We start from the raw sequence: 8,473 nt of genomic DNA on the forward strand, positions 1-8,473 counted from the left end.
CACCTCTAATGTATACACACACAAAGAAGAAGAATAAAAAAGAATAATATAAAATAGAAAATCTGTTAATGTGAAAATGCAAAGGTTTTCATCAGGATACACTCCTTTGCTGTGATAAGTGCGATATTTCCAAATGTAGAATAATTTTCAAAAGATAATAATTACTCTTTATACTGTGTCCTTATAGCTAAAAAATAAAAATGCAGTTGAAAATGATTTTGAGATAAAAGAAAGCAGAAAGCACAATTAGCAGAGAGCAAAAGTATGAAATGCCTTAAAAATATACATACTAATTTAACAGAGAATTTAATTTGGAAAATTCAATTAACAAAACCCTTAATAGGATGAGAATTTAATTAATAATAGAAAAAAATAAATAAATAAAAATTTAAAAATTAATTAAAAAGTTAAAATTAAATTGTCAAAAAACGCATTCAAATAGGTAATTGTTGTAGAGTTTAAATTTAAGACTTAAATTAGGAATAAACTATTTAATTGGTATTCCTTCTTTCATAGGTTGGTTGTTCAAAAATCAGAGCCTGCATACATGGATAGAAAGTCATTTATAGACTTTATCCTTCATTCATACATCCTTTCGTAATATGAAATACTACACGCATTTCCTGCATTCATCGGGGATGGCTGTTCATAAACCAGAGCCCATTCCATTCTTTACGAAAAAAAGAAGGTAATAGTAGTTAAAAATAAAAATAATTTGTTTATTACACTGGACAATTAAAATTAAATAATTAAAGTTATTTATCAATGGCTGGTCATGCACCCAAACTATTCCGTCCAGTGGCTTTCGAAATAGCTTATCATAATTAGTTCCTACCTTAAAAATTAATCAGAGTTAATTCTAAAAACAGAAAAAAGATATTTAATTAATAAAAAAAATGTTTTAAGTGGTTTAAAATATTTTAAAAATGAAATGGAAGAAATGAACTAGGAAAATGGCTATTGATTAAATCTGTTTTAAATTGAAAAGTTTCTTTTAAAAACACACTCTTTATAGTTTGAATTATTTCTGTGAAACCTAAGATTCTGATTGGTAATAATATTGGAAAAAAACCTTATTGGCTAAGTTAGAATCAAAATCAATGATCTTTTTAATTGAAAAGTTACAATAAGTTCTTTTGTTCCAAATTTTAAATGTAAGTTTACTACATTCATTAATAATAAGAGTTCTAAAAAAATTGCTAAGAAATTTCGAATATTAGTTTTATTAAGAATTAATTTACGTGGATAAATTTGTTTAGCTAAAATATCAATATCGTTAAAATTAGTAACCCAAAGATCATCAATAAGTCTGAAAAAGAAGGAATTAATAGGAAGATGAACATATAATTTCACGAATCTAAATTCTTGTAGAAAATGAAAAATATTGCAAACAATAGTGCTAATATTATTTCCCACAGAGATACCATTAATTTGTTGAAAAAGACAGTCATTTAATGGTATATAATTTTTGTTGAGGTAAAATATAAACAAGAAATTTCCAGTTCTCTTCATCAATAATATCATTGAGATTAAACATGCTATGAGTTTGAAGAAGGGCATCAAGAATTTTATTAGGGAAGTATATACGTTTTCGAAATCAAAACAGTGTTAGAATCAACATTATTCAAAGTTTTTAGTGTATTTAAAACCTGCATACTATTTTTAATATTCCAGTTTAGGTGATTGCGGCGTTTTGCGGTCCCTGCGTAAATCAACATCCCCAGCATTTCCGGAGGTCGTCAGGACCCAGGCCCGTCGGACGCGGAAACCACACAGCCGTCACCCAGAAGACGCGTGTGCAGTCCTGCGCACTTAGTGCCCAGTCCTACAACCCTACAAACCCACTAAGCCTGTCTGTCGGAGCTTCTGAAAGGGAAAGGTTAGTGCATACAGAAAAAACAATATTAAGTAAAATTAACAATTACAAAAATTACAAAGTTACATTTACCTATCACATAACATTATTAATATTATATTTGGGAAAATTAATAATTGTTCACTGAAAATGAATCTTTATGATAAAAGAGTAAATTATGATACAAGAATCTTCTGTTAAATAACGCTGCATAAAAGAAAAAAAAATGTTAGTCGAAATAATCCAAAAACAAAAATATTTTGCTGACTTTGATATCTGATGTTAGAGATAACTTGAGATTTACTATGTAGATACGATCGTTTTTTAAATGTACTCATTTTTGTATGTTATATGAAAGATAAAATACTTTTTTTAGATATATTTAATGTGATGTATAAGATAACAAAGTATGTATAACGAACTCAACGCAAATTTTTTTATCTATGAAGAGTCTAGTTCTTTGGCAGCTATTTAAGAACAAAGGGTAACTTATAATGAACTTTTGAGAGAAAAGTTTTCAGGGTGCTCAAATTTTTTGCTCGCCAAGTCAGTTCACTTCTTTATGGTCTGCTGAATCGCATCGGAATCATCGATGACAGTGCAGTTTTCCTCTTGGTTGCTAAGCAACCAGTTACCTGATCACGAAAACGGGGGATTGCAGATAAAAGAACAGGAAATCTAGAGCCCTCACTCCTCTTTTATTTTCTTTTTCTTAGCTCTCTTTGGCGAAAACTTTCCCTCTTTTGATTCGTTTGATGTGCCCCGCTTAATCTTTAATGGAGGGCTGGAGCGCCATTTTGGCTTAAATCCCTAGTGTCAAGAACCCTTTTCGCCCCCTTCTCAGCAACCAGTACATCTCATTGGAAATTGTCAGATTCGGTCCTCTAATATGAGATTGATTATAATCGTTTGGGGATTTTATTTGAAAAAACGAGAGAAATCAAGGAAGATTTATCAAGATGGATTAGCTTTAAGAACTCAACAGGGGTTAAACGAATATTTGCTTATATTTGCGTTCTATGAAATAAAAAGCTATAGTAAGTACTGATGTAACTATTTGGCTACATAAAAAATAGAAACTGGTTTCAATTTTTTTCTTCTTCTCCTTTCAAGTCTTTCCTTTGGAGTGGATTTAAATTTAAGGCTATCCACACTTTTTTTCATACTATACTTAAAAATGTTTAAAGTTATATTCTTCAAAACCTTTCTTTTAGCCTGCTGACCTATCTGGTATTTTTTATTTCATTCTATAACCATCGTTGAACAGCCGATCAAATTTTGAGTTTACGACTACCAACGTTCAGAACGTGCTAAAAAATGTATGCAACCCCGAATTGTCAACCCAGAAGTTCTAGCTTCCCGTGCTGTATAAAGCGACAGTCAAATAACAATTTAAGGTAAACATAGCTTGTTGTGAGCAAAATTATGTCATATCAAAAAATTTGCTACTACTGTAATTATTCAAATAAAAACCTTCTGACGCATCGAAACAAACTGATTGATATGGCAACTATTTTTAGCTTACAAGGCATAACTCAGTATTTACGCCTGTATCGTATATTTTCTTGTGGCCATTAAATTATTCTAATTCTTACCTACATCTCGGCACCTGCTACCGAAGGTAGCACCAACCGTTCTATGGATGGATATTCAATTAGACTTTTGCTTACGGCCGGTATAACAGGTGAAGCAGAATGGCGGGCTTCATCATACTAAGCGCCGTAACCAAAAGATTAATGTCTAAATTGTCACCTCTAATGTATGTAGTAGGAAAAGGAGGTTGTTGACAGCAGATTGCTAGTATCCCACTGACGTCTTCAGTGCTAGTAGGTTGTGCTAGGAACAGCGTCTGATAGAAAGAAAGTGAATGGATTATACTTGATTGTAGAGAAGATAAGTTCTTGTTGAAATAGGGTGGGGAAGTTATCAGCGTTGCAGTCACTGGCTTCGGTGTAAAATAATGTTTTTCAATATAAGGACTGAGTTTCAGTTTCCCGTCTTAAGAGATGCCAACAGCTCCAGACAAGCTAAAATAATTAAAAAAAACGATAAATAACTACAAACTAAATTTTGCAAATATTTGACCATTTGTGCTTGCTTTTTAAAAGGTATAGCCTAGTTATTGCAGTTACATAAATTTTCAGGCTTCTGTGCTCAAAAAAGGCTTATAAACCTTCGTCGAGTAATAGAGGACAGATAGCACAATAGGAGAGACAGCACCAAGTAGTACCTCCCTTTTTCAAGGTATAGCCTGCTGGATGCTGGATATGTAGGGTACCTCGGTATTCATCTTATACTGGTTTGTTCTGTGCTCAAAAGTCATGAAGAAATAAGCTTATACTGGTAAAGGTATTGCCTAATGTAAGTGATAATTTATATAAGTCGCGAATTATTTTGAAATAGTGGTGGATAAAAATCTACTAAATTGAATTTATTAAACCAAGAATCACAATTGATAAACTACCACTTTAAAATATTTATTTGCTGGCAGGAGCAAGTTAGCATCTCTGCGTCTGTACATTTCTTGGTCATGTATCTCTGTGCTTTTATTATGCAGAGATGTCAACTTGCTCCGGACAGCAAATATATTTTTTAAAGTGGTAGTTTATCAATTTTGATTCTTAGTTTAATAAATTCAATTTTGTAGATTTTTATCCACCACTATTTCTAAATAATTCGTAGGCTTATATAATTCACAACTTTTCAGTACTCAAGCCAAGCTATACCTTTTAAAAATCAAGCTAAAATAGTCAAAAATTTGCAAAATTTACTTTGTAGTTATTTTGTGTTTTTTTAATTATTCTGGCTTGTCCGGAGCAGTTGGCATCTCTGATTATGCACCATAGTGATTTGTTTTGGAAAGATATCGATTTTTCAGCCATTGGCAATTACTAAGCTTTAAGATGTAAAAAGTACAACATATAGAGTGGTATATATGGTCCTTAGAACAATAAATTTTAATAAGATTGACTACCTCTACATATAAATAAATAGGAATATAGATTGAAATAGGGCTAACCGTCCCATCCTAACGTATACATCTCCAGCTTAGTGTAACATCTCCACATCACTACTAGAGAAACTCAAAAGATGCCAGAATAAAAAATTCTGAAAAATGATATAAGCAAAATTGTTTGTCCAAAATAAGAACAAACATCGCGCTCTCAGTGTAGATTTCTTAGATAATCATATTGCAAAGCTAAATTGAACATTTTTTGAAAAGACCATAAATTGTAACACCGCAGGATTTAATGAAATTTTTACTTTTGAAAACTTGAGAGAAGGCATAAACCTCAGGCCAATGGCAGCTTATTTTTGAAGCAACGCGACTTTATCTGAAATACAAAATATTTTATTTCCTATTAGCTACAATTTGCATTCCAATTACCAGAAAGAGCCACCTTAAAGATAAAATTTCAAGATGGATGTTAAAAGGGCCGCTAACGGCCCCAAGCTCCCAGATAGATTCTGATGATGATGATGCAAGGTTAGAACTTCACTTTCAATTGTTGTGGAACTTCCTGAGTAGCAAAACATAACTCTCCTTGTAAAGAAATAATAGGCAATGTATTATCATTTTAATGAATTCAGAATAAAAAAAATTGAAAACTTCTGCCTATATACCTTAAATAGATATATAAAAGGTCAGATAGGTAAATGGGTTTGTCTATATTTTCTGATAACAGTTGTTTAATAATTCCATTTGTTTTTAAATTTTCTGCTTTAGTCTTCCACCAATGAAAAATATGTTTCACAAAAAACTCTAATATTAAAGGATTTAAGCTACAAAAACGTACTGCAGTCCAAACAAAGTAAAAAAAAATAATATGTAGGCTCCCTAAGCGAATTTTTATCATGGTAATAAGTCAATATAAATTGTGTTTCGGAGGGAAAGCATTTCGATTTCGCCTACAATGTTTTTGAGATCCAGCCCTTCATAACGCACCTGCGGACAATTATATTTGTTATCAATAAATTATCATAATATTAATGCAATATTTTATAAATGTATTTCTATAAATTTCATTTTTAGTAGTTTCGGGGAAACATTATTTGCAGCAATATTTTTAAATCACCGAAAAATTGTTAGCTCTTTCAAGTAGTGTACTGCTAGTGCAAGTTTCAATAGTGCTTTTCTATTTCTCATTTACTTTACATCTGTGCAATCTGTGCTCTAAAAATGCAAAAAAATTTATAAACTGTATAATTTTTTTATCAGTAAATTAGCATAATATAAATGTAATATATTTTTGAGATTTTATTAATATATTTCTATAAATTCAATTTTTTGTAGTTTCGTAACATTATTTGTAGCAACATTTTTAAATCACATAATATTAAAAAATTGTTACCTCTTTCAAATTGTGGACTGCTGGCGCAAGTTTTCAATAATGCTTTTTTAATTCGCAATTACCTTATTTTTGTTTTGTATAAATGCACAAAAATTTCATAATTTGCATCATTTTCGTTATTAGGTTATTATTTTGATTATTTCGTTAAGGTTTATTGCACTATACCTCAATATTTCGTTATTGAATTACATCATCAATTCTACTCGATGAATAGCTTTGATTTAATTACGTTTTAAAGAACAAATTAAAACTTAGAAATATTGTCATTTTGCAAACAAAAATAAAATAACGAGCAAACAAAAATAAAATAAGAAACTTAAAAACCCTGCAACCATTATTTCGTTAAGAAAATTATTAAATAAAGAAAATCTTTTTATATTCTTTGAACTTTATTAGATTTAAAGGTTAATATCAACTTTAATAGGTTCTTCAATCATAAAAGAACTTCTTTTTTTCGAAACTGTTAACCGAATAAAACTTTTGATTAAATTTTCAGTATCTCAAGATGAAATAAAATTATTATCAAAAGTCATTCCCTTCAGCTCGAGAGTTACAATACAATACTCTATCATACAATACAATATGAAAATAAATTACGTATAAAATAGTTAGAAAAATGCTTAAACCTTTTGTAAAATATTAAGTAATCTATTTATATAAACCTCTTATGTGGCACAACAAACTCGGGTATTTGTCTATCTATTGGCAATACTATAGATGTTAATCATTTTGTTAGGCTGTCTTCAGTAATAGATTAAGTGCTAAAATTAGTCATACCTGAAGTATTTATTTGGATTCATTTTGTTAGGTTGTTTTAAGTAATAATTTAAATAGAGTTGAATAGTTATATGTTAAGTATTTATTTAGAATAATTTTGTATTATTTTTTAAATGAAAGCTTAGTCACGAAGTTATATTTTAGATTTATACTTCAACCTTTCTAATATAGCTATTGAAATTTTTAACGTAAACGGTGCTACAGTGCCGCATACTGTTACATCAATATCAATTTTCTGTTAGAAGTTCGTCAACTTTTTTGCACAATAACAGTTATATGTTATAACTATACTCAAGTTATGGATCGAGAGGTGTGCGAGGAAGTAGTACAGCTCGTAATGGATAATTACAATGTTTATTTATTTATTTTATCTTATCTCACGACAGAGGTGGAAGTAATTGCTATACTTCTGCTGCCTACTATGTTGAAATGTTCGGAACTCATAGTTACGGTGATTTGTGTGAATTTATGGCTGATGGTCAGATTTCAAATTATTAATAATTATAATTCAACACATAACGATCTTGGACAAAATCGCGCATATCTCTTGAAATTAGTTAAAATTGAAATCAAAATACATACGCGTGGGTAAAGCTGCGGGCAATGGATAAAAGGTGAAAAAATTTGGTTAATGTACTGTTTAAAGCTAATGTAAGAATGGGAGGATGGTTTGAAGAATAAGAATATTCAAATACAGTTGAGCAGTACATTCGGCTTGGTTACGATAAAGGCAGCTTGTAATTGTAACTTTTCATACCACAAAATGCGTTAAAATTTTTTGAGACTATTGTTTAAAGCAATATACCTTAATTTCAGATTTAAAAAAAAGATCAGTTTTATTTCGAATAAAAAGAAAATAAGGATAAATGATCTCTTTTTTAGATTTTAATTTTGTGAAAAAATTATTTTAGTTATTTTTACCTTTATTAAAAGCTTAACTCTTTGTTTTTCTTTGAAAATTTTTAATTTTTCAAAACCATTTTTAATTTATAAATTCCAGTTACAGCTAAAGAGGGAAATCCGACATTGTCAGCAATGCCGAAAAACGATCGGCAGAGTATTAAATGATGATGCATTTCATTCACGGCCTAAGCATTGTTTACAATAACAATGTCAAGTTAAAATTAGACAGTGTGCGAAATATAATTATAATCTACTTTTAATTAGTATATCTATGACAATTAGTAATAGTTGAGATTAAATTTTAGTTGAACAAGTACAAGTTTATATTTTATTTTCCTTTTTTTATTAAGAAAGTCAGAAACTTTAGTAATCACTATGCATTGTGAATAAATACTAGATTAATCAGGATAATATACCAGTAGGGATGTGTGTGTAGGTATTGCCCGGTATTCCCTACACGGGTGTTCATTTTTTAAAGATAAAGGGTCTGTACGCACTTATCAAATATTCAACCAATCATTTTGAACTGTTTTCTACGTCGTTCAAAATCGTATTTTTTTAATAAAGGGTAAGTAAAATAGATCAA

The sequence above is a fragment of the Parasteatoda tepidariorum genome, chromosome 9 (assembly GCF_043381705.1).
Source record: "Parasteatoda tepidariorum isolate YZ-2023 chromosome 9, CAS_Ptep_4.0, whole genome shotgun sequence".
Lineage (NCBI taxonomy): Eukaryota > Metazoa > Arthropoda > Arachnida > Araneae > Theridiidae > Parasteatoda > Parasteatoda tepidariorum.